The following is a 26,327-nucleotide window of genomic DNA, read 5'->3' on the forward strand; positions in this document are numbered from 1 at the left end:
TCCAGGGATCAAACCCATGTCTACAGCATCTCCTGCATTAGCAGGCAGTTCTTTACCACTGCGCCATTTGGAAAGCCCAGAATAAGATGAAAATCACATTAAATAAAATGGAATTAGCTTTACTAAAAACAGAAAAAAATAAGGTTTAAGACTGTGCTGTGCTGTAATTAGTCGCTCAGTCTCAGTTGTGTCTGACTCCTTGTGATCCTACGGACTGCAGCCCTGCAGGCTCCTCTGTTCATGGGGATTCTCCACGCAAGAATATTGCAGTGGGTTGCCATGCCCTCCTCAAGGTTTAAGACTACAAAGAACCAAATCAATGACACAGAGGCTAAACTTGAGAAATGTTCCCAGATACCTAAGTGACTATATAAAGAGAGAAAATGTGAATTAGAATCTAAACAGTTATAAAGAACTGAGTAAATGAATCAAAAACAGTAAGAAGAGATACAACAACAACAACAAAGATCTGATAAGAAACTAGAGATCGACAAAGCTAAATACGTAGCAGGAAAAAATTAGGAACAGAGATTAATACACAGACATAGGCTGGTAAAACCTTAAACTTCTTGACTGACAAAAGAATTTGGTAAGTGATCAACATACACATGTACACAGACACATTTGTGTCAGAAATAATGAAAATTAGACTGGCATCTGCAAAATATATGAGGAGAAAATTCAGAAGTTCCTATAGAATTTTAGAGAAAAGTCAATGTTCCAATAACTTTAAAATCAATTAAATTGCTTTTCATATGCAATGGTAACCAGAAGACATTCTCAGATACCAAAAGCCATAGAAAATTTATCAGCAAGGTATAGTCTCTGAAAGGCTACTAAGAGATGTTCATGCATGTGTGCTAAGTCACTTCAGTCATGTCCAGTTCTTTGTGACTGCATGCACTGTAGTCTTCTGTCCATGGGATTTTCCAGGCAAGAATACTGGAGTGGGTTGCCATGCCCTCCTCCAGGAGATCTTTCCTGACCCAGGGATTGAACCTGCATCTCTTATGTCTCCCCTATTTGCAGACAGGTTCTTTACCACTAGCACCACCTGGAAAGCCCCAAGAGATGTTCTTCTCATTTAAAAAAATGAGTCAACAGTAAATTTTGTCAGATAAGGATGAGAAATAAGAACCAAAATCAATGAAAATTATAGCAATAAGTGGAGGAAAGAAAAGTAATCAGGAAAGGGTTTACATTGTCACCATGGTTAAAAATAGAACTTAAAAATCAGATAAATGAAACATTTTTTAATGATGATAAGTGTGGATTCAGATTAAATTAGCCAGGACTAGTAAAAAGAAAAAGTTTTAGTTCAGTTCAGTTCAGTTCAGTCACTCAGTCGTGTCCGACTCTTTGTGACCCCATGAATCGCAGCACGCCAGGCCTCCCTGTCCATCACCAACTCCCGGAGTTTACACAAACTCATGTCCATCAAGTCGGTGACACCATCCAGCCATCTCATCCTCGGTCATCCCCTTCTCCTCCTGCCCCCAACCCTTCCCAGCATCAGGGTCTTTTCCAATGAGTCAATTCTTCACATGAGGTCACCAGAGTATTGGAGTTTCAGCTTCAACATCAGTCCTTCCAATGAACACCCAGGACTGATCTCTTTTAGGATAGACTGGTTGGATCTCCTTGCGGTCCAAGGGACTCTCAAGAGTCTTCTCCAACACCACAGTTCAAAAGCATAAATTCTTTGGCACTCAGCTTTCTTTATAGTCCAACTCTACCATCCATACATGGCCATTGGAAAAACCATAGCCTTGACTAGACAGACCTTTGTTGACAAAGTAATGTCTCTGCTTTTTAATATGCTATCTAGGTTGGTCATAACTTTCCCAACACATACCAGCTCTCATCCCAGGCTATGTATTCTTTTGTATACACCCCTTGCCCACCCTGACCACCCACTTCATCCCTAGCCTCCTTTCTGTTCTAACAACCTCAGCATCTACCAGGGCTGTTGGCAGTATCATTCCTTCCTCATCAAAAGATCTTCCTGGTCTTCTGCTGATTTCACACTTTCTAAGCATCCTATGGACTGGCCCCACAGATGAATTTGGACCTACCTGAGCCAGTCATCACTCGGGGACTGAGATTGAGTGCCAAATAACAGAGCTAGGATGATACGATACCTAAAGAAAAACATTGTCACCAAACCAAAAAGAGATGACCAGAAATACAATCATTTGAAGATATTTTAACATAGTGCTATCAGCCTAGGACAGGACAACTTGACTAAAATAAACAAGATCTTAGAGAATCAAAGCAAAAGTTAATGACTTAGAATTTCAGTGTGTGGAAAATCATATCACCAATATAACTTTTCTCAGGATCCTCTAAAATAACACATTGGCAAGAGTATTTTTTTAATTCTAGGGAAAAAAGTGTAATGAATGTATATCAGCCTTATTACAAATGAAAATATTTCTATACTAGTTAAAACAATTAAGTTCTGGTGTAAAAATAGATAGGTTAATGGAACAGAAAGAGAGCTTCCAAACAGAGCACACTATGTATAATAAGTTAACATACTATAAACGTTTTATAAGTCATTGGGGAAAAGTAATTTTACCAATGACAGTTTTTAGATAGTTGTCAACTTAAGAAGGATCAGCTTTTAATTTCTCTTTACACTACATACCAGTGGTTCTTAATTTACTTCGCAAAAACTAAGGACACTCTCAAATATAGGACCAAGATGAAAGCAAGAGAGATGGGTCTGAGTGAACTGACTTCCCCCAACTATGCAATACCAATTGACCTAAATCATTTCATTTTCTCATTTTATCAACTAAATTTCCATGTAAGATTTTGCTTGAAGAAACAATTTTCCACCAAAAAAGGATACAAAAAGTTTGAAAATTTGTCATATGCCAAACTACATTTAGAGGAGTAAAATGTTATTGAAAGCAAAACACGAAAAGTACCAGGGAACACATAATTAATTATAATAAATATTTTAAGTGAGTAGAATTTTCCAAAGAGAGATGCAATAGAATAAAACAAGAGAGACTGGGAGATGACTAGATACAAACATCTTTCTTTACATCAAAATAAACCAAAGTAAAAAGATGGTTAGGAAATATTTGTATCATATGAGAATTTTAACGTGTTGGTGGTGGTTTAGTCACTAAGTCATGTCTGACTTTTGTGACCTCATGTATCCCTCCAGGCTCCTCTATCCATGGGATTTCCTGGGCAAGAATACTGGAGTGTGTTGCCATTTCCTTCTCCAGGGGATCTTCCAGATCTAGGGGTAGAACCCAGGTCTCCTGCATTGTGGGTGGATTCTTTACTGACTGAGCTATCAGAGAAACCCCTTAATGTGTTAACTCCTTAATTTTATAAAGCTTTTATATAAATGAATTAAAAATAGAAAGATCTCAAGTTCAGAATAAAAGCAAATTATTTTGACAGCAATATCCAAAAGTGAAAAACCCTGATAAATATCACAACAATAAAGAGATTGTGGGTGAAAATTTTCAGCCCATTTTTGCAAAATGAAAGGTGGGTAGAGGAATGTTGACTGGTGATAGAATGAAGAGAAAACAGGGCCTGATTGATGCAAATCCCCACAGTTAGACTCAAACAAAAAGGAATGAGATTTGGAGCTGCAAAGAAAGGGCTGGTCGGCAGCACGAACACAAATTCAGTCACTGATCTCTCTCCACCCAGTCTCATTGCCTCCTGCATATACCTGAACACACGCACACAGGTGTAGCACCCCCAGAAGTCAAGCATTTATTGCCCAAGTTTTAAAAGCTAAACAAAAACAGAGTTGCCTTTTCCAAAAAAATGAACCACTTCTCGGGGGGAGAATCCAGGAGTGTGATGAAGCTGTGTGTGTGTGTGTGTGTGTGTTAGTTGCCCAGTCATGTCCTACTCTTTGAGACCCCATAGACTGTAGCCCTCCAGGCTCCTCTGTTCATGGAATTCTCCAGGCAAGAATACTAGAATGGGTTGCCATTCCCTTCTCCAGGGGATCTTCTTGACTCAAGGATCAAACCGAGGTCTCCTGCATTGCAGGCAGATGCTTTACCATCTGAGCTATCAAGGAAATAATAGTGATGATCTACCCAATAGCAACACTTTCTTTCCTTGCTTTAGGGCCTCCTGGATTGATGGCTGGCTCCCAATCTACTCACTGTAAAGCAAAGCGTGATTATCAGTGGATAAACTTTTCTCCCATACACAAAGCACATAATCATTATGTTTTTTGTCACATTCTTAAATACAAATAGGTAAAAAAGGATCACTTGTCATTGAAGGAAGCCAGTGATGTGAAAGAGAATGATCACGAAGTATGAACAGAAATGACCATCAAATAAAGGACCAAATTCAGACTAAAGAAAATAAATTAAGTAATCTCTGATAAAACCCCCTGGATATTTCGTGTAACACTGTACCCATAAAGCATGATTGGGATGCTATTAAAATAGGGTCAGGGGATGTCCCTGGTGGTCCAGTGGTTAAGAATCTGCCTTGCAAAGCAAGGAACATGAGTTTGATCCCTGCTCAGGGAACTAAGATCGCACATGCTGCAGAGCAACTAAGCCCGCATGCCCCAACTAAGAAATAAATATTAAAATAGGGTTAAGCAGAGAACAAGAAAAACTCATGGAAATAAAAATAGGATGGCTGAATAAAGAACTATTAAACAACTAGTAAATATATGGGAAAATGACCAGTACCACAAATATGCAAATTATCCAGACTGACACAAAAATGCTCAGCTTTTTTTCATTATTAAATTAACAAATGTCAAAGAAAGTTTTAACGTAAAAGTACTCAATGCTTGGAGGAAATGTAGTAAATCTCTGCTTGTGGTGTTATATAATTGTAAAACTCTTTGAAAATAATTTGGTAATATGTTTATAGAAAGAGACAGGAAAACTAACTTTTGACCTAGTTATTTTGTTTTGTTTCCATCTGAATGCAAGATATAAGGACATTTAAACAAAATACAGAAGCAACGAAGTGGCCAAATAGATTATTACAATGGTATTTAAATGTATAAAATATTTCTGAGTGAAACCTCGCTCACTGAGGATGTTCAAAATCTCACCCCAAACTACCTTTGCAGTCTATCCTGGGAAGTGAATCATTTTGAATTTTCCTCTCATAATTACTGGTTAATAAAAGTTGTTGCTAGAAGGAATAATGTCTGGAATAGATTTTGAAAGATGAATAAGAGCTAAGCAGAGTTTAAAAAAAGAAATAATAGCACTTTGGGCCACAGAATAAGCATGAGCATGTATGCAGAACATAAAATAATATAAAGTACATGAAAAACTATAATCGGCTTAGAGTTCCTAAAGCTTAAACCATTAAGCTGGGAGCAGTTAGAGATGAGATCAGGGAAGTAGATAGGGGAGTGCCAGGTCAAGAAGAGCCTTATAATATAAAACTAAAAAGTTTGGACATAAGGTAATGAAGAGCCATGAAAGGGTTTAAGTAGAGGAGTGACAACTGCAGATTGTGGGGATTTGGGGGGTTTTTTGTTTGTTTTCTTTATTGGGGTATAGTTGCTTTACAATATTGTGTTAGTTTCTGCTGTACAATGAAATGAATTAGTAGTATATATACATATATCCCTTCCCTCATGAGCCTCCCTCCCTCCCTCCATCCCGCCCTTCTAGGTCATCACAGAGTGATGTGAGCCCATCACATACCAGACTGGGCTCCCTCTGTTATACAGAACTTCTCACCAGCTATCTATTTTACACATGATAGTGTATATATCCTGATGCTGCTTTCTCCATTCGTCCCACTCTCTTCCCCCACACTGTGACCTCAAGTCCATCCTCTACAACTGCATCTCATTCCTTCCTTGTAGAAAGGTTCATCAACAACAAACATTTCTCCAAAGAAGACATTCAGATGGCCAATAAACACATGAAAAGATGCTCAACATCACTAATCATTAGAGAAATCACATCAAACTACAATTGGGTATCATCTCACATCAGTCACAATGGCCATCATCAAAAAAGCTACAAACAATAAATGCTAAAGAGGATATGGAGAAAAGGGAACACTCCTACACCATTGATGGGAATGTAAACTGATACAGTCTTTATTGAGAACAGTTTGGAGATTCCTTTAAAAACTAGGAATAAATCTACACTTGATATTTTGATATACATTTCCAAGTAAAGTCAATACCCTCTGAACGGCCTGAGAAAAACTATTAGAATATTAAAAGTAATTCTCTGGTTAATGGTAGAATGCTGTGTGAGAAATGGTAGAAATCAATACATCTGTCATAGACAGATATGGATTAATTAAAGCATTATTAACTCAAATATCAAAATCTCTCATTACTAGAAATTAAATTAACTAAAACTAAAGATGTTTGGATTACAAAAAGTTTGTTTTTACCCTGAAAGAATGTTTTAGTGGAAAAAATGCTTATGTATCATTTTATGCACTGGCATTAGCATTTGCCAGTTCAAATCTAATAAATTCTTCTCCATGAATGCTTCATTAATAAAAACCTTCAAAATGGCTTCTCTCAACATTTTCTTTTTGATTTTTCATGATTTAATTAGAAACATCTTTAAAAAGGCTGGTTTTACTATGGTAGTATCGCATCTGCATTTTCAGCAATATGCTGTTTAATCACAATGGGTTATAAAGTGAAACTCCCAGTACTTATTGTATTATCTAGTAGAACCCACACATTTTGTACTTTTAGTGCCCCTGAGTCATCATCTTATATTTGTTCATCAACATTTTAACTGCACCTCTTTAAAAAATGTAATTTGATAGTTAATTTTCTAAACTTGTTGTTCTTTTATTTCTTTTCAAAGTAATGACATTTCCTATGCCTTTGTTATGCTGCATCCTGTACCTGAACCCCGTGGCCTAATAAATCAAAAGTTATTTCTTTTTGCCTTATACAAGTTTTTCAATTTTTGTTTAGAGACTTAATCAACTTAAATCCGTATAAGCTTTCATGATTATCAGTAAAAATGATTTAACTATTTTACCACATCATTGGATAGTTTTAGGATATACATAAATGCGATGATGGTGGTATTGGTGAGATTAAAGGTTTACTAAGAAAACATTTACATATATATAAATATATAGAGAGAGAAACATACATATATGCAAAGAATATGTTGGTTACTTTGACAGAAAAAAAAAAATTCAAGTTACTTTCAAAAGAAAGATTTCTTTTTCTCATAAAGAATAACTCAGATGTTTAATACTAAAAAAAATGATTTAAAAAAATTATGGATTAAATGATGATTTGAGACCTTTTCACTCATTGTTGTTTGTCTGGAACAGGATCAAAAATAAATAAAATAAATGGGTCACAAACCTGCTGATGAAGAACTAGGTGTTTCTCACCTCTCATCCTACCCTTGTCCTTTCCTTTCCTCTCTCTCTCCTCTTAAATTTCAGAGAAAAAGAGGGAGCAAGTTACTCAGAGGAGCTCCCTTCAAATCCTGTTCTTAGCACCTCCCCTGCCTCCTCCTAACACTGTCCCGTTGTTATTGCCTGTACTACTCAGAGTAATAATTTACAGTGTGGGTTCTGGAATCCAGTTGTCTTGATTTCAGTCCTGGATCTGTCTTTCCAGATCTGTGACTTTGGACAAGTTGCTAGACCTTCCTTTATTTTGACATATAGTGGTAGTACTAGTATTATTTTGGGCTTCCCAGGTGACTTAATGGTTAAGAATCCACCTGCAATGCAGGAGATATAGGAGACACGGGTTTGATCCCTGGGTTGGGAAGATTCCCTGAAGAAGGAAATGGCAACCCATTCCAGTATTCTTGCCTGGAGAATCACATGGACTGAGAAACCTGGCAGGCTACAGTCTGTGGGATTGTAAAGAATTAGCCATAAGTGAGCATGCATGTACTAGTAGTATTTCACTTACAAGGTTGTATGAATTAAACACTACCATTAAAGCATTTAGAACTATTTCTAATACATAGCAAGAATTTAATCATTGTTAGCAACATTATTATTTCTTCTCTGTTTCATTGTGCTAAAAAGATAAATTCCTTTTCTTTTTTTAAAAATGTACTTATTTGACTCAAGCTGTTTTCTAAGTAACTTATTCATTAATTCATTAATTTAACAAGTATTTTTTGAATACTTGCCACATCCTAGAAACTATACTAGATTCTGATGCCTTAAGAGTAAGCAAAAAACACAAGGCCATATTTTCAGACTTGAGAGTCAAGAAGGGGCTTCCCAATTAAACAAGCAACTACAACATAGTGTTGTTAAGGATAGGATAGGAGTGGTGAGGGGTAGTATAGTGCTGGAAGGTGTACACTTAACCCATCTGGCAGGGAGTTGTAGCTGGTAACAGAAATATCCCCTTATTGGAGAATACCATGCCACTCTCTCCTCAAACATCCCTTCCTCATCTTAGCAAGTGTCAGTAGATGCACAAATTGAATTTATTTGGTCCCAAAGAAGAACAGACCTTAAGAAATCTGTATAGTTAGAAAGTACTCTAGTTGATTTTCATGCAAAAGTCTGAAGATGCCTTGCAACAAGTCTCAGGCAAAATGGGCAAGACAAGAAATACTGGAACAAAATCCCAGTGTGGCTGCAGTGAATCTAAACTGTAACAAATTGGTATATCTTTCCAGTAGTGCATTAAAGAAGGTCTTTCAGGTGTGATGCATTTCAAAGAGGTTTATCGTAGACAGAACAATTAATCAATGTCATCAACTTCTGTTCAGTGGTACTCATAAGCCATGCCTGAAAAACCCAAGTAGCCTATTTTAAAAGGGCTTCCCCAGTGGTAAAGAATCCACCTGCAATGCAGGAGACACAGGAGATGCAGGCTTGATCCCTGGATGGAGGAGATCCCCTGGAGAAGGGCATGGCAACCCACTCCAGTATTCTTGCCTAGAAAATCCTATGGACAGAGGAGCCTGGCAGGTTACAATCCATAGGTTGCCAAAGAGTTGGACATGACTGGTGCAAGTGAGCAAGCACAGCCTATTTTAAAAGACTTGCAGGTAGGAGAATTCTGTAGTGTGCCTTGATAACATTTGCTAATGATTATGATGAGTGTTTATTTGGGCTGTTTAATTACTAAGATAATTACTTTTCTATTCCCCATCACTGTATATGTGTTATCCTAGTTTGAGTATATAACATGTGCTAAGCACTCTGTGCTCTGAGGTATGAGAGAGCAAAATGAAATTATCCACAATGGTTTTAAAAGCCAATTGTTACTCTTTATCCATGGCAGAATAATAATAATAATTGTCACCACTTAAATAGCTCCTTTCATTCTCAGACCTGAAGGCATACCAACATTGTTACTTCACATTATTGAAGTGAATTTCTTTCGGAAGACAGGGCAAACTGAGAGACACATAATACATGGTTAGCTATGCTAATTTTGTTTTCTTTAACAAATGCAAAATAGCCTACCAAAGAGCCAGATAATATCTTGACGATAAACCCTTTCTAAAGTAGGTTATTCTAAACAGATGTGCTTTGTTTTATATCAATATTATTTTTGAAAATTTTATTCACATAGACGTAAATCCTAGATGTGATTAACTAATACTGATTTTTTTTGGCTCATATTTTGTCAGAAAAATGGAAACAAGCAACTTGCTTGCACACACACACAAAAATGGTTTTAATGAACAGTGAAACTACAGATTTTTAAAGCTTTGCTGCCTCCTAAATTTTATGAGTAAATTTTGTGGAAAACTGTGTAAATAGAGCATAATTGTTTTAAAAATAGAAGCCTTTGTTATTAGTCATCTAACTGTCATAGGTATACAAAGCAGCCTGCTTTATAGACAAAGAACCAGAAAAAAGTTACCTGCAGAGAGTTTTTGCTGTTGAAATAATAAAAACTAAAGCAATGGGGTGAACTTTTGGTACACAGATGCAAATACTGAATGCCAAACCTAGCTGAGGGAAAATCACTTTAGCCTGATAACCGGATTACTTAGAACAAAAATAGAGAAAATTAAGAACTGAAGAGCAGAAAATTAAGGTGGAATGCAATTTAAAGAGTAAGCAGATGATGTAGGCTTTCATTTTCTTCCCCCCCAGTGTCCAGCTAATTAAAATCACAATCAAAATGAAAGAGTCTAAACGTGTAAATATCTTTAGCTAATGATTTTGTCTTTTTAATCATCTTCACATTCAAAGCCTTCTTTTATTCATTTAGGTCTTTACAATAAAATAAAATTGTTTTTTCCCCTGTAAAAGTCCTCCTTTTAATTTTCCTTATCTGCTTCTCTTTATATTATATAATTCTTCAGTTCTTTTTTCTCTGCCTCTCCTTATGCCATATTCTTTCAGCTTTTTCTTTTACTTTGAACCTACTTTACAGAAGGCAAAGTCGTATAGGTGTAGAGGTTATATTATTTTATGTTAGAATTTAACTGCTGATCCACATACAGCTCTTTGAGGCTGCCTCACACACAAAGGAATAATTACTTGTTGCATAATATATACCTTATAAAATTATACTTTCAAAACTTAAGTGGACTCCAACTTTTTTAGCAGAAAGATTTTTTCATTGCCTTTGCCACCAGGAATATCCTTTATATTGCCAAGTAAAATCACAGCTAAAGACATTACCAATCTATGGAAATTTTCCTTTGTATCTGTGTTTACAAATATATTGTGCTTCAAACTCTCCTGGAATCAGTGTTTGGGGACCCAGGAAATGAAAAAGTACCTAAGGAGCATGAAGTCTGCAACTGTGGAACACTTTATTTATCAGTTTTAATGCACATTAATCAGGCACCCATGGACAGAGGAGTCTGGCGGGCTATAGTCCATGGGTTTGCAAAAGAGTCAGACATGACTTAGTGATCAAACAACAACAATAATCAGGCACCACCATCCATACACCTTGTTGGAGGACTTGTTCCTAAACCTAGAGGTCAGATCTGGGCTTTGCATAGCATCACATCCATCTCTTGATCAAGCATTGCTCTACTGTTTAGAGCAGTTTATTTTTGTTATTATTATGGCTATTTTATTTTCTGGCTTGCTAGCCTGCCTATGTAAGCTAAACTATTAATAAGATGTGGGCAGCAGCATTCCCATATCCTGGGAGCTTGTTGAAAATACAGAATCTTAGACAGTAGAGCAGGTGTACTGAATCATCATCTTAACAGGAACTCCAGGTTAATTTATGGGCACACTAAAGTTGAGAAGTCCTCCTTGAGGTAGTCTCCTCTAAGCACTCTAGATCTATGACGGATCCTTCTTTGCCCCTTTATACTCCTTCAACCCCCACCCATGAGTGGTGAACATATAATGTCTAAGATAGGAAAGGAAGGGATTGACTTTCATGCTTTGTCAACACAGGACCTAACCTAGAATGTCATTTCCCATGACCAGGGTCCCTTCGTGATAAGCAGGCTAGAATGCCAGCAGGGTGGGGATGATGGGATGTCAATGAATAGTCAATTTGTCTCTATCAGTGCTGGCCTCCTAGACAAAGAGAAGAGCAGGAGCCATTCACATCCAAGACTAAGCATGAGGGCAATGAGGACATGTATCTGGGGGCTGGAATAGTGTATTTCTGCTTTCTACAGCCCAGGATGAATGTACCCAGCAGATGCACTGCCAGGGGTCACTGGGTTCTGCTGATAAGGGAGGAATTCAGCACTATTTCCTCAGAACTCTCCTGTATTCATCTTCTCCATAAACATGTAGGCTGATGCTACTTGGTTTTCATCCCACCTCTCTGATGACTTATTTTCACTGCCCTTTGATGGCCCTTTCCCTTTAATTCAACCTTGAAATGTTTGAGCTTCTCAAGGCAACCTCTTCTTTTCTTAGTCAATATATTGACCCTTGTCTGGACTCCCATTCTCTGTCCATTCCAATAGCTTCAATTACCATCAATGTACAAATACCCCATCTATATCTCTAGCCCAGATTCCCTCCAAGCTTTGAGTCCATTTTACCTATCACTTGCATGTCTCACAGGTATCTCAATCTCAGTACATTCAGTACTGAACCTGCAATTCCGCATCACTAATCAGTTCTTTCTCTGTCCATGAGCCTAGGAAAAATTCAACTGTGCTTCCAATTAAGCCCATCTCACCTCATAGCCAATTATTCAGCAAGCCTTATTGATTCTCTTTTAGAATCCTTCCATTCTTCACGCCTTCATCACTATGACTCCAGTCCAAGTATCATCAAACTTACCCAGATTCTTTCAATAGCCTCTCAACTGATCATTCCCTAACTACACTAATATATGAAAAAAACGTGATTTAAAAGATAGCCCTAGGAAATCTCACTTCAGATTATTACTGGAGACAGTCAATGGCCTGATGAGCAGTTAGCAAAGCAGTTGTCTAACTAGACTCTTAAATGGTCTCTGCCTTCACTCTTCTATCATCAATAGCACTACAGCCACTAAGATTTTATATGCCAAGAAATATAAATTACACCCAGGATAATTTTTTCCCCTAAAAAACAGGTTCTAATTATATCTAATTATGTCAGACTCCTGCTTAAAATCCCACAAAATTATGTTTTTGATAAGATAGAAAATTCCTTGCATTGATTGTAAGGCATTCTAAGAACCATCTCCTACCTCACACATGAGAGTCATTTTACTCCTCTCTACATTCCTATTCTTTATACTGTAGTTTATTTTTCTTCTTTTTTTTTCTTTTAATTTGACTGCATTGGGTCTTAGTTGCAGCATGCAGTGTCTTTGTGTGTTATGTGGGAACTTAGCTGCAGTGCACAGACTCTCTAGTTGTGGTGCGCCATTTGCAGCACGCAGACTTCTTTGCTCCATGGTATGTGGGATCATGGTTCCTAGACCAGGGATCAAACCCACGTCTCCTGTATTACAAAGAGAATATTTAACCACTGGACCACCAGGGAAGTCCCTATACTCCAGTTTCTTGAAAGTAGCATGTATCTTCCTACCTCAGACTGCTGCATTTGTACATATGATCCTCGTCTCTTTTGCCTAATGAATTCCTGCCATCCTTCACACCTCTGATCACTTCCTGTGAGACTCTATAGCTTATACCTCAAACGAGGCCAAATCCAGGTAACATACTTTCTTATCAACTTCTACTTCACCTGGGTAATAGATAGCATAATTGTATTATGCTTTATCTACCACTCCAATTAGATGTATGCTCCAACCAGGTAAGGGCTGTGTTGGCTCTTGTTCACTGCTTTAGCTCCAACAGTGCCTTCTACAGTGGGGTTCTCAACAAAGTATGGAAGGAAGGAATGAGCATGCCAGGTACTAGGAAAGCAAAAGAATCTAACAGGATGAGATTGCTTTGACCTCTGTCAACCCACTAATTAGAACTGGACATGGAACAACAGACTGGTTCCAAATCAAGAAAGGAGTACGTCAAGGCTGTATATTGTCACCCTGCTTATTTAACTTATATGCAGACTACATCATGAGAAATGCTGTGTGGGGTGAAGCACAAACTGGAATCAAGATTGCCGGGAGAAATATCAATAACCTCAGACATGCAGATGACACCACCCTTATGGCAGAAAGTGAAGAAGAACTAAAGAGCCTCTTGATGAAAGTGAAAGAGGAGAGTGAAAAAGTTGGCTTAAAGCTCAACGTTCAAAAAACTAAGATCATGGCATCTGGTCCCATCACTTCATGGCAAATAGATGGGGAAACAGTGGAAACAGTGACAGACTTTATTTTTTTTGGACTCCAAAATCACTGCAGATGGTGACTGCAGCCATGAAATTAAAAGACGCTTACTCCTTGGAAGAAAAGTTATGACCAACCTAGACAGCTTATTAAAAAGCAGAGACATTACTTTGCCGACAAAGGTGAGTCTAGTCAAAGCTATGGTTTTTCCAGTAGTCATGTGTGGATGTGAGAATTGGACTATAAAGAAAGCTGAGTACTGAAGAATTGATGCTTTTAAACTGTAGTGTTGGAGAAGACTCTTGAGAGTCCCTTGGACTGCAAGGAGATCCAACCAGTCCATCCTAAAGGAAATCAGTCCTGAATATTCATTGCAAAGACTGATGCTGAAGCTGAAACTCCAATACTTTGGCCACCTGATGTGAAGAACTGACTCATTGGAAAAGAACCCTGATGCTGGGAAAGATTGAAAGCAGGAGGAGAAGGGGATGACAGAGGATGAGATGGTTGGATGGCATCACCAACTCAATGGACATGAGTTGAAGTAAACTCCAGGAGTTGGTGATAGACAGGGAAGTCTGGCATGCTGCAGTCCATGGGGTCACAAAAGTCAGACATGACTGAGCGAATGAACTGAACTGAACTGAACTGAAACCCACTAATCACTAAGGTCGATTTGACTGGTGTGGCCTAATGTTATTCTCCTCCCCACTGCTCCCTGTGAACTCTACCTAAACTATGGGCATCATTGGATTCTGGTATAAACAGAAGTGCATGTGGCCAGGACCTGTTTGTAAGTCCATGAAATAGCAGACCCTGATGTATTAAATAACTTTATCAGGTAATATGGTTAGTTAGTACTTTATCAAGTTAGTACAGTAGGCCCTGTTGCCAATATCCACTAAGAATACTTCGTGATTAATTATATCTGACTGATAAATGCCTCTTCCTCCAAATCACCACCCATGACTCAGTAAAGGTAAGACTAGGAAATGTCCTTAACCTTCAAGAGATGAAGTGATGAAGTCCTCAGTCATGGTCACCTTCACCCAGCATTATTCCCCAGGGGTAATGACCTGGGTTCAGTTAATAACCATTAGACCTACATGATCCACTAAACTAACTTAGATCTCTTAAATTCATATTTGTCTGGATCTGGAGATTTATCTTTAAAAAAAAATTATTTATTTGGCTTTGTCAGGTCTTAGTTTCGCCATGTGAGATCTTTCCTGTGGTGCACGGATTCTCTAGTTGTGGTGTGCAGGCTCAGTAGTTGCAGAACATGGATCTCTAGTGGTACACAGGCTCCAGAGTGCTCAGGCTCAGTAGTTGCACTAAAATTAAGGTAAAACTTGTATATGTAACAGCTCATTCGACAGACAGTTATTTGACTTTCTATTATGTTCAGGGGACTAGTCTGAGTGCTGAGGATATGAAAGAAAATAAAACAGAAAAAATATCCTATTTCTTGGTGTCTATATACACTCTTGAGGGGGGAGAGAGACAATAAGCAAAGTAAACAAGTTAAATTTATAGTTGTTAGAAGATAATAAGTCTAAGGAAAAATTTAAATCAGGCTAAGTGATACAGGATGTAGTGGAGGTAGCCTACAATTGTAAATAGAGTTGACCAAGAGGTTTTACTGAAAAGATATTTGGGAAAAGACTTGAAGATGGGGAGCGGGGAAGAAGCCATGTGGGAAATTAACACTGCAGGCAACAGAAATAACAGTACAAGAAGGATGCCTTCTGATACAGGAGGATGCCAGTTGTTCAAGAAAAAGCAAGATCAATGTGACTTGAGCAGTGAGCCAGAAGAATAGTAGAAGTAAGGATCAGAGAGAAAAAGGAAGTGTTAGGAGAAATCTGATGGGGCCTTGTAAACAGTGATGAGGACTTTGGATTTTGCTTGATCAAAATGGGGAGCTACTGGAGGGATTTGATTCTTACAGTGACTTGATGTGATTTCCATTTAAAAAGGATCTTAAAGGCTTCTGTGTTGGTAATAGAGGGCCAAGGGTGGAAGCAGCGCTCAGTTAGGAGTCTAGTTAGATAACTAGTTTCACTAACTTCCTAACTAGGCAATTATATGTCTCCAGGAATAATTCTTCAGCATTAGTGGTTGGGGCATAGACTTGGATTACTGTGATATTGAATGGTACTGCCTTGGAAATGAACCGAGATCATTCTGGCATTTTGAGATTGCACCCAAGTACTGTATTTTGGACTCTTTTGTTGACTATGAGGGCTACTCCATGTTTTCTAAGGGATTCTTGCCCACAGTAGTAGATATAATGGTCATCTCGATTAAATTCACCCATTCCCTTCCACTTTAGTTCACTGATTCCTAAAATGTCAATGTTCACTCTTGCCATCTCCTGTTTGACCACTTCCAATTTACCTCGATTCATGGACCTAACAGTCCAGGTTCCTATGTAATATTGTTCTTTACCACATTGGACTTTATTTTCACCACCAGAAACATCCATAACTGGGTGTTGTTTCCACTTTGGCTCATCCTCTTCATTTCTTCTGGAGCTATTTCTCCACTCTTCTCCATTAGCATATTGGACACCTACTGATCTGGGGAGTTTATCTTTCGGTGTCATATCTTTTTGCCTTTTTCATACTGTTCATGGGGTTCTTAAGGCAAGAATGCTGAAAAGGTTTGCCATTCCCTTCTGCAGTAGACCATGTTTTGTCAGAACTCTCCAACCTGACCCATCTGTCTTGGGTGCTAAAGAATGTTCAAACCACTGCACAATTGCACTCATTTCACATGCTAGTAAAGTAATGCTCAAAATCCTTCAAGTTAGGCTTCAACAGTATGTGAACTGAGAACTTCCATATGTACAAGCTGGATTTTAAAAAGGCAGAGGAACCAAAGATCAAATTGCCAACAGCTTTTGGATTATAGAAAAAGCAAGAGAATTACAGAAAAACATCTACTTCTGCTTAATTGACTATGCTAAAACCTTTGACTGTGTAGATCACAATAAACTGTAGGAAATTCTTAAAGAGATGGGAATACCAGACCACCTTACCTGCCTCCTGAGAAACCTGTATGTAGGTCAAGAAGCAACAATTAGAACCGGACATGGAACAATGGACTGTTTCAAAATTGGGAAAGGAGTACATCAAGGCTGTATACTGTCGCCCTGCTTATTTAACTTATATGCAGAGTACATCATGCAAAATGCCTGGCCTGGATGAAGTACAAGCTGGAATCAAGATTTCTGGGAGAAATATCAATAACCTCAGATATGCAGATGATACCACTCTAATGGCAGAAAGAGAAGAGGAACTAAAGAGCCTCTTGATGAAGGTGAAAGAGGAGAGTGGAAAAGCTGGCTTAAAACTCAACATTTAAGAAACGAAGATCAGGGCATCCAGTCCCATCACTTCATGGCAAATAGATGTGAAAACAATGGAAACAGTGACAGACTTTATTTTTGGGGGCTCCAAAATCACTGAAGACAGTCATTGCAACCATGAAATTAAGAGATACTTGCTCCTAGAAGAAAAGCTGTGGCAAACATAGACAGAGTACTGAAAAGCAGAGACATTACTTTGCTGATAAAGGTCCATATAGTCAAAGATATGGTTTTTCTAGTAGTCATGTATGCATGTGAGAGTCAGACCATAAAGAAGGCTGAGCGCCAAAGAATTGATGGTTTCGAACTGTGGTGTTAGATAAGACTCGACAGTCCCTTGGATTATAGGGATTGCAAACCAGTCAATTCTAAAGGAAATCAAGCCTGAATGTTTGTTGGAAGAACTGCTGCTGAAGCTGAAACTCCAATACTGTGGCCACCTGATGTAAAGAACTGACTCATTGGAAAAGACCTTGATGCTGGGAAAGATTGAAGGCAGGAGAAGTGTGAGACAGAGGAGTAGATGATTAGATGGTATCACCAACACAATGGACATGAGTTTGAGCAAGCTCTGGGAGATAGTGATGGACAGGGAAGCCTGGCGTGCTGTAGTTCATGGGATGTCTAAGAGTCAGACACAACTCTGCGACTGAAAAACAACATAGAACAAAATATACATGTTCCTAGCCTTAAGGAACATATTAATAATGTAATTTCATGATATATAATTAGAATGAGTATAATTTTTATATAGAGAATTAAACTTACTAACTTATGATAACATCTATGATATGATACAGTCTTGTTCCCTGAAAGTTGCTACAATCAGATTGTGTTTCAAGAAATAATTTCACTAGATTTCATACCTAATTGATCTTTATATGTGGCAACAGAAATTGACCTTCAGTGTAGATATAGATTGTTCTTGCAAAATAAAAGACACAGCAGTTAAAGAGCGTCTATTGTTAGCAGGTGAGATTAGAAATGTTCTTTGGGATATTTTCTTAAAAGTTAAATGAAAAACAAATAGGGCCTATACTAACAACCTAAAGTAGCAAGCTCAAGCAATTTATCCTGAATTTCCAGACTTAAAATATAGGTCCTAAAATAACTTTTAACTAGCTAAAATTTGATATAAAAGTCAATTTTATTAGAAGCCAAATAATGAAAATTTCTAAGCTTTAATTGGTGGTTGGGGCTTCCCAGGTAGTGCCCCAGGAAGTGGGACAGAACCTGCCTGCCAACACAAGAGATGCAGGTTCAATCCCTGGGTCAGGAAGATCCCCTGGAGAAGGGCATGGCAAACTACTCCTGTATTCTGGCCTGGAGAATCCCATGGACAGAAGAGCCTGGCAGGCTACAGCCCATGGGATTGAAGAGCTGGACATGACTGAAGTGACTTAGCACCCATCCCCTATGGTTATAGTGACTTGTTAACCTCATTTTTAGAATCTGTTATAATAATTTCATAATAAGCACCAAATTATGTCATCAAATCAATACATTGCCACATATAAATATGTATATTGTACATTCAGTACACATATATATGCACATCTGGAAGACCATAGCTTAACCTGGTATCATGATTCCTCTCCTGGTGTTTTGTCTTTCTCATTTACAGATTCCAATAACAAAGAGGTCAGAACTGTCTGGCTTGTCTAGTTTTCCCTTTAGTGGAGAGTTCCCTCTATATAACCCATCACAAATGAATAATCCATCCACAATTTACAAATGGACATTTAAATTATATTAAATTTAAAAGTTTAAACTATTATTCTAAGTCAGACTTAAATGATCTACTTAGAACAGGTTAAAATGGACAGTTTCTTGAATGCTAGATTATTTTCAGATACATGTGTTGTTGGCGAACAAGTCTTTTAAAATGTAAGGCTCAGAATCTTTGATGCATCCCATAAAACATATATGCCTAAAGCAAATAGCAAGTTATTTTGAGGGTTGTTTAAAATAATAGAATTTATCAAACCCTGCCAAAATCTTTTATGAATGGAGTAAACAAAGTGATTTTTCTAGAAGAAATATTTTCTGTGACATTATAAACCAGCATTTGTCAAAATGAAATCTATTTGAAGTCAAGGGTTCAGTTTGTAAGAGGACTGTATAAAAAAAAATTAGTAGTAACTAACATTGTTGACACTAAAAGAATAAAATAATTTATGGTACAAGACTAGTTTATTAGTACCTTAGATTAATTTACGTTTTCCTCTTTAGTGACAGTTGCAGCATTTTTCTCTATAATTTTCAATTACGGATAAAATTTTCCATAAAAAATGATTACTGTTATTCCTTCTGTGGCATAATCTTAATTGTATATTTTCATGCTCCTCTGCTGAATCTCAAGTTAAAGTAAAGCATTCTAAATGTGTATTCTATTGGTTCCAGTTCTTCTGAGTTTTAAAGTTCACTGTTTTTGCCTCCTAGAAAAAATAGCTTTGCAGAATGATTTAGTTTATGTTTCATAAGACAGAAATACAAAATTAAACTTCAAACTTTTACTTTTCACTGCCAATAAAAATATAAAGTTTAGACTTATTAGTGAATCTTGGATTTAACAATTCAGAACCTATCTATAAGAGTGAAGTCGAATTAAATATCCTTAATTATTTTAAAATCTCTTTAAATCACTGGTGAATCCATCATGTCAGAGTACAAAAGAAAAGATAGAGTACTTGCAATTTTTTAGTTTGGATAGGAAAACAAAACAAATGCACATGAAATAAGTGAAAAGTCTTTCAGAGAAACATCAACAAGTACACATTATTATAATACAGTCTTCAAATCACACACTAGCAAAGTAATGCTCAAAATTCTCTAAGCCAGGCTTCAACAGTACGTGAACCATGAAATTCCAGATGTTCAAGCTGGATTTAGAAAAGGCAGAGGAATCAGAAATCAAATTGCCAACACCCGTTGGGTCATAGAAAAAGCAAGAGAGTTCAAGAAAAACATTCACTTCTGCTTTATTGACTACACCAAAGCCTTTGACTGTGTGGATCACAAGAAACTGTGGAAAATTCTTCAAGAGATGGGAATACCAGACCACCTGACCGGCCTCCTGAGAAATCTGCATGCAGGTCAAGAAGCAATAGTTAGAACTGTACATGGAACAACAGACTGGTTCCAAATCAAGAAAGGAGTACGTCAAGGCTGTATATTGTCACCCTGCTTATTTAACTTATATGCAGACTACATCATGAGAAATGCTGGGTGGGATGAAGCACACACTGGAATCAAGATTGCCATGAGAAATATCAATAACCTCAGATATGCAGATGACACCACCCTTATGGCAGAAAGTGAAGAAGAACTAAAGAGCCTCTTGATGAAAGTGAAAGAGGAGACTGAAAAAGTTGGCCTAAAGCTCAACATTCAGAAAACTAAGATCATGGCATCTGGTCCCATCACTTCATGGCAAATAGATGGGAAAGCAATGGAAACAGTAACATACTTTATTTTGGGGGGCTCCAAAATCACTACAGAGACTGCAGTGACTGCAGGTGACTGCAGCCATGAAATTAAAAGACGCTTGCTCCTTGGAAGAAAAGCTATGACCAACCTAGACAGCATATTAAAAAACAGAGACATTACTTTGCCAACAAATGTCCATCTAGTCAGAGTTATGGTTTTCCCAGTAGTCATTTACAGATGTGAGAGTTGGACCATAAAGAAAGCTGAGTGCTGAAGAATTGATGCATTTGAACTGCAGTGTTGGAGAAGAGTCTTGAGAGTCCCTTGGACAGCAAGGAGATCCAACCAGTCCATCCTAAAGGAAATCAGTCCTGAATATTCATTGGAAGGACTGATGCTGAAGCTGAAACTCCAATCCTTTGGCCACCTGATATGAAGAACTGACTCATTAGAAAAGACCCTGATGCTGGGAAAGATTGAAGGCAGAAGGAGAAGGGGACAACAGAGGATGAGATGGTTGGATGGCATCACTGACTCAATGGATATGAGTTTGAGTAAGCTCTGGGAGTTGGTGATGGACTGGGAAGCCTGGAGTGCTGCAGTCTATGGGGTCACAAAGACTTGGACATGACTAAGCGACTGAACTGAACTGAGTCTTCAAATAGCACAAAACTGAGATGTAGATTAATGGTGGGTTAAAACTAAGATGTAATTAGGATGCTTCAAAAGATACTTTTCAGGGCCAAGTTTTGAAGAATGTTTTGAAAAAGTTGTAATATATGAATTTGCGGGGGGGGACAGGAATTTCAGTAAGAAGAATAGGGCAAAGACATGGAAAGGAGCAACTATGAGTCAAAAAAATACTAAGGGCTGGAGGCAAGGTGAGTTGCAAAAACCATTTAGACCCCTGTACTTCCTTTATCTTTTAATCCCCTTTCTTTCAATCCATCATTTAACCACATCTTTGCCTATTCAGGTTAGACTCCCTGATGTATCACTGCAACCAACTGTGGCCAGAACTCTCAAAGTCTTAGATCCTGTTTTGTTCTATTGCCAGCCCCTCTCCCTGCCAGGGAATGGTTAATTTCAGAAATCAGGGGAACAAGCTTTGTAGTCAGACCTGTGCAGTGACTGCTAGAGAACTGAACAAGGGTGACAGATCACTGTCTTGTCCTCACATTGCTTCCTCTTCATCTTTTCATCATAATCGTAACAAAAAAAATTGGCGGGGGGTGGGGGGGATAAATTACCAGTGTTGGAAAGCATAAAATTTTCTCAGGAAGAGTAGCAATTCCCCAATTCCCTGTCTAAAACCCTCTACAAGCCATACTTCCAATTATAACTACTGGTAAACCCCCAAATTTGGATCAATTTAGCTTTTCTGTTCTTAAATCCATGTTTAAGGATGTTGAACAAAAATTCATACCTGCTCATGTTGCAATTACATACCCATCATCTCTGGCTTCATCTGGGCTTTCAAAGTCATTCAGCAAAAATTTTTTGTTTCCTGTCTTTTGCAGTGTCTTTTTCCATTTTCCAGCTCTCTCTTCTAACTGCCCTCTTCAGATATCCTGCCCCAACATCACTCTGTTGATGAGACCACTGGCCAGCTCTTGAGTCAGAAGGTTATCCTGTCCACATGATTATTCAGAAGCTTCTTCTTCATTGTGCACCTTCTGTTTGAGTATTAGCTTGTGTGTGTGTGTACTCAGCCACTCAATCGTGTCCAATTCTTTGTGACTCTATGGACTGTAGCGTGCCAGGATCCTCTGTCCATGGAATTCTCCAGGCAAGAATACTGGAGTGGATTGCCATGCCCTCCTCCAATGGATCTTCCTGACCCATGGACCAAACCCATATCTCTTTTGTCTCCTCCACTGGCAGGCAGGTACTTCACCACTAGTGCCACCTGGGAAACCCCAAGTATTTGCCTGAGGCACCAATGTTTCCAGGCTCTGGGACTTTATTAAGAGATCCATCCCATGCATGCATCCATTCTGTCAACTTGGTTTTTATCAATCCTAAGAGAGTGAAAAAGTTGGCTTAAAGCTCAACATTCAAAAAACTAAGATCATGGCATCCAGTCCCATCGCTTCATAGCAAATAGATGGGGAAACAGTGGAAACAGTGGCTGACTTTATTTTGGGGGGGCTCCAAAATCACTGCAGATGGTGATTGCAGCCATGAAATTAAAAGACGCTTACTCCTTGGAAGGAAAGTTATGACCAACCTAGACAGCATATTAAAAAACGGAGACATTACTTTGTCTACAAAGGTCCGTCTAGTCAAGGCTATGGTTTTTCCAGTGGTCATGTATGAATGTGAGAGTTGAACTATAAAGAAAGCTGAGTGCCGAAGAATTGATGCTTTTGAACTGTGGTGTTGGAGAAGACTCTTGAGAGTCCCTTGGACTGCTAGGAGACCCAACCAGTCCATCCTAAAGGAGATCAGTCCTGGGTGTTCATTTTAAGGACTGATGTTGAAGCTGAAACTCCAATATTTTGGCCACCTCATGCGAAGAGCTGACTCATTTGAAAAGACCCTGATGCTGGGAAAGATTGAAGGCAGGAGAATAAGGGGACAATAGAGGATGCGATGGTTAGATGGCATCACTGACTCAATGAACATGAGTTTTGGTAAACTCCTGGAGTTGGTGATGGACAGGGAGGCCTGGCATGCTGCGGTTCATGGAGTCGCAGAGTCAGACATGACTGAGTGACTGAACTGAACTGAACTGATGATCTTGTCCTTCCAAATTCAAGAAAATTTATACCATTAGCCCCTTCCCAGGATCAACGTATATCTCAACCTCAGGCCAGATCTTCCATGAAAAGAGTCTAACATGGAAACACAATTCTGCAAAGAGTTATCTATTCTCCATTGTGCTAGGAGCCAACAATCTTCTTCCATGTGATATAGGAGTATTGTGTGGAGTCATTCTTAAAACAAGATGCTCCAATACCTCCACTATTTAAATCAAAATACAAAACCAACTTTTACATCATCAGTCAATTGCTTATAGGAAACTCTGTCTAAACTATAGAGTTGAAATAAGTGTAGCAGTTTGCAGAAGGCATAGGAATGTAGAACCTGTCCAGTTATTAAATTACTTGGCACCACAAACTTTATGGCTAGGTTGACTGAATAATACACAGTTCATCAACTGAAGTTTGAGCCAAGCGGAATGCCACAGTCAGTCTCCTCAAGAGGTAACAGTGTCAGGAAATTTTCCACAAAATGTAGATACAGAAGAGAGCATGGTCTTTGTCCAAATTTTAGGCTCCTTCTCTGTTAGCAAGGATCCTAACTCGGCTTCCTAAAAGGTGTAGACTTGGTGATTAATAGGCTAGTTTGGCTTTTGTAACCTCATAGTTCTTGGAAAATGACAGTGGACTATTGGAAATAAAATCAGTAGAGGCTCCAGTTGTGGCTGCCATGGCAGTTTTTTTTTTATTCCTCCTTGCTAAAATAAATGAGTGTATCTGTTACCATTTATTGTGCAGTTACTGATCTTGTCAAAATATTGTTTATGTAATTTGGTGGGTAGGCACCATCAGCAGTTTGTCTCATTGACATAAATACCAATAAATCTAGGATATTTCTGGAGTTAGCAAGCCCATTCAGTATCTCAATCTGCTAGAGAAATTTCAAGCACCATGAGAACTTCCAGGTCACAAGGACCAGTTGACAGTTACTTGCTGTAAAACCCTGAACCTAAGTTTTTCTTCACTATGGACCCCAATCATGGAAGGATAAAATTTAGATCATCTTGTTAATGGTCAGAGTAAGACATAAAAAGATACTGCATCCAAAATTTAGGATACTCATTTTGAAAGGAGTAGCCTGGAATGCCACAGATCCTCAAACACTCAGGCCCTTTACTTTCATATCAGAGCTCTTTAGTCTTATATACTTTCACAGTCGCATATATGACTTACAACAGCATCCAGGGGCATTTCTACTTTCTGATCTTCATGGCCTATCATCATGAAGTTTTGTGTATATTGGATCAAAATGGTACCTTGATCAAAGACCCAACAAACTAGACTGTAGCACACAGCCAGAAAGCTTGTGTATTCCTAAGGCAGGACAATAAAGATTTATTGGTGTTTATGTCTTTCAATGAAGACAAACTGCTATCCACCAAAATACATAAAAAATATTTTGACAAGATCAGTAACTATGCAGTAATTGTTAAAAAATACGTTCATTTATTCTAGCATGGAGGAATAAAAACAAACTGCCATGGCAGTCACAACTGGAGCCTCTACTGATTTTGTTTCCAATAATCTACTGTCATTCTTCAAGAACTATGAGGTTACAAAAGCCAAACCAGTCTATTAATCACCAAATCTACACCTTTCAGGAAGCAGTCTCCACAGCTGTAGGGCTCCTGTTCACTCCTTATTTTGGCTAGGAAAGAGAGTACCTAATGGCCTGTCATAAAATAACAGCCATGTCTTTATAGGGGGAAGAAAGAAATTGTGGGGTCTGCAGTCTCCTAAAGTATCCATTCCCACAACTCACTCAGGATCTGAGAAAATGAGCCCAGGATAGTTAGGGGAGTCCCACTCGGCCAACCATGAAATAAACTCAGGTCGGAACACCATTTATCACCTGGACCCCACAATGATCCCCGACTCTATCCAGCTGACTACAGTGGAATTACAAGTCCCCAGGAATCAGTGATAACTTTGAGCCAATATCAAATATTTCCCAAGTTCAAGTATTTCCCCTTTCCACAGTGTACAAATATGCAGGTTAAATGACTGCCAGACCCACTAAGGAAGACAAGGCAGAAGGTTGAATATGTAGGCCTGTGTAGTGTTACAGCAGTATCTTTCCTCCTAGGTACCAACCTTCCCTTTCATTGGGTGATGCTGAGTCTGTGAACCCAAAATTCTCTAGCACGTTGGTTCCAGTGAGGCCACTGTTCACCAGACTTAGAAAAGCTTTGGTTAAATAAATCAAGACACACCTTAATTGGCTGTCTGTCTATTTCGTTCCTGGGGACCCCATGATTAATTAACCACAGTCAGAGATTTCTGCTACTGAAGCCATTCCCTGATCCCTGAGTGTAGCATCTGGCTATTAGAACAATACCCACTTTGCTTCAGACTGTTAACAGTCATCACCTGGGCTAGGCCTCAGCTGGCTTCTCACATCCCCTGTGAGATCAGGAATACCGTTTTTATAATAGCTCCTTCCACAAACATTCCCAATCCAGGAAAGAAAAAAAGAGTCAGTAAAGCATTTTTAAGTACTTCAGGTATTTCCTTTTTCGCTGTATTTTTATTGGCAAGGGAGAGGAGTCTTCAGGATCCTGTCAGGATATAGGGGTGAGACACATGATCAATTTAATCTACTTTCTTGTCTCCCCAAATCTTTAAATTATTTCCTCTATGTTGTGCCAAGGACTTTCCAGCCTTTTATTGTATCAATAGAGACCAATTTGCTTTAGCAAACCCAGAAAAACTGTAAACACTACAGCTAACTGCATGAGCTACCACACTGAATGCAGTATGTCTTATGAATAAACTTGTGTTCAGGAAAAAAAAAAACTTAGATTTCCTATAGAGGCTACACATTAAAAGAAAATGATATGAAGAGTTTTTAAAGATATGATGCTTATCACCCTCCCCCCACTACCTGAGATTTAACTCAGAATCTCTGGGCTTAGACCAAGCATCTCTGTCATCTCAAAATTGCCCCAGTGGTTTTGGTCCACAGTGAGATTCAAGGACCACTGCTGTAGAAGTTCTCATTCACTCCCAAGGTTCCTAATATCACCTATATGCTAGTGATGTACATTTATAAAATCTAAGACCAATCATCTAAGCTTCAGCCCACTTGACACAGTATTTCTCTCTTTGTCTCTTTCCCCTAGTTGTTGAA

Source organism: Giraffa tippelskirchi, chromosome 4 (assembly GCF_054371585.1).
Source record: "Giraffa tippelskirchi isolate mGirTip1 chromosome 4, T2T-mGirTip1v1.2.pri, whole genome shotgun sequence".
In the NCBI taxonomy this organism is placed as follows: Eukaryota; Metazoa; Chordata; class Mammalia; order Artiodactyla; family Giraffidae; genus Giraffa; species Giraffa tippelskirchi.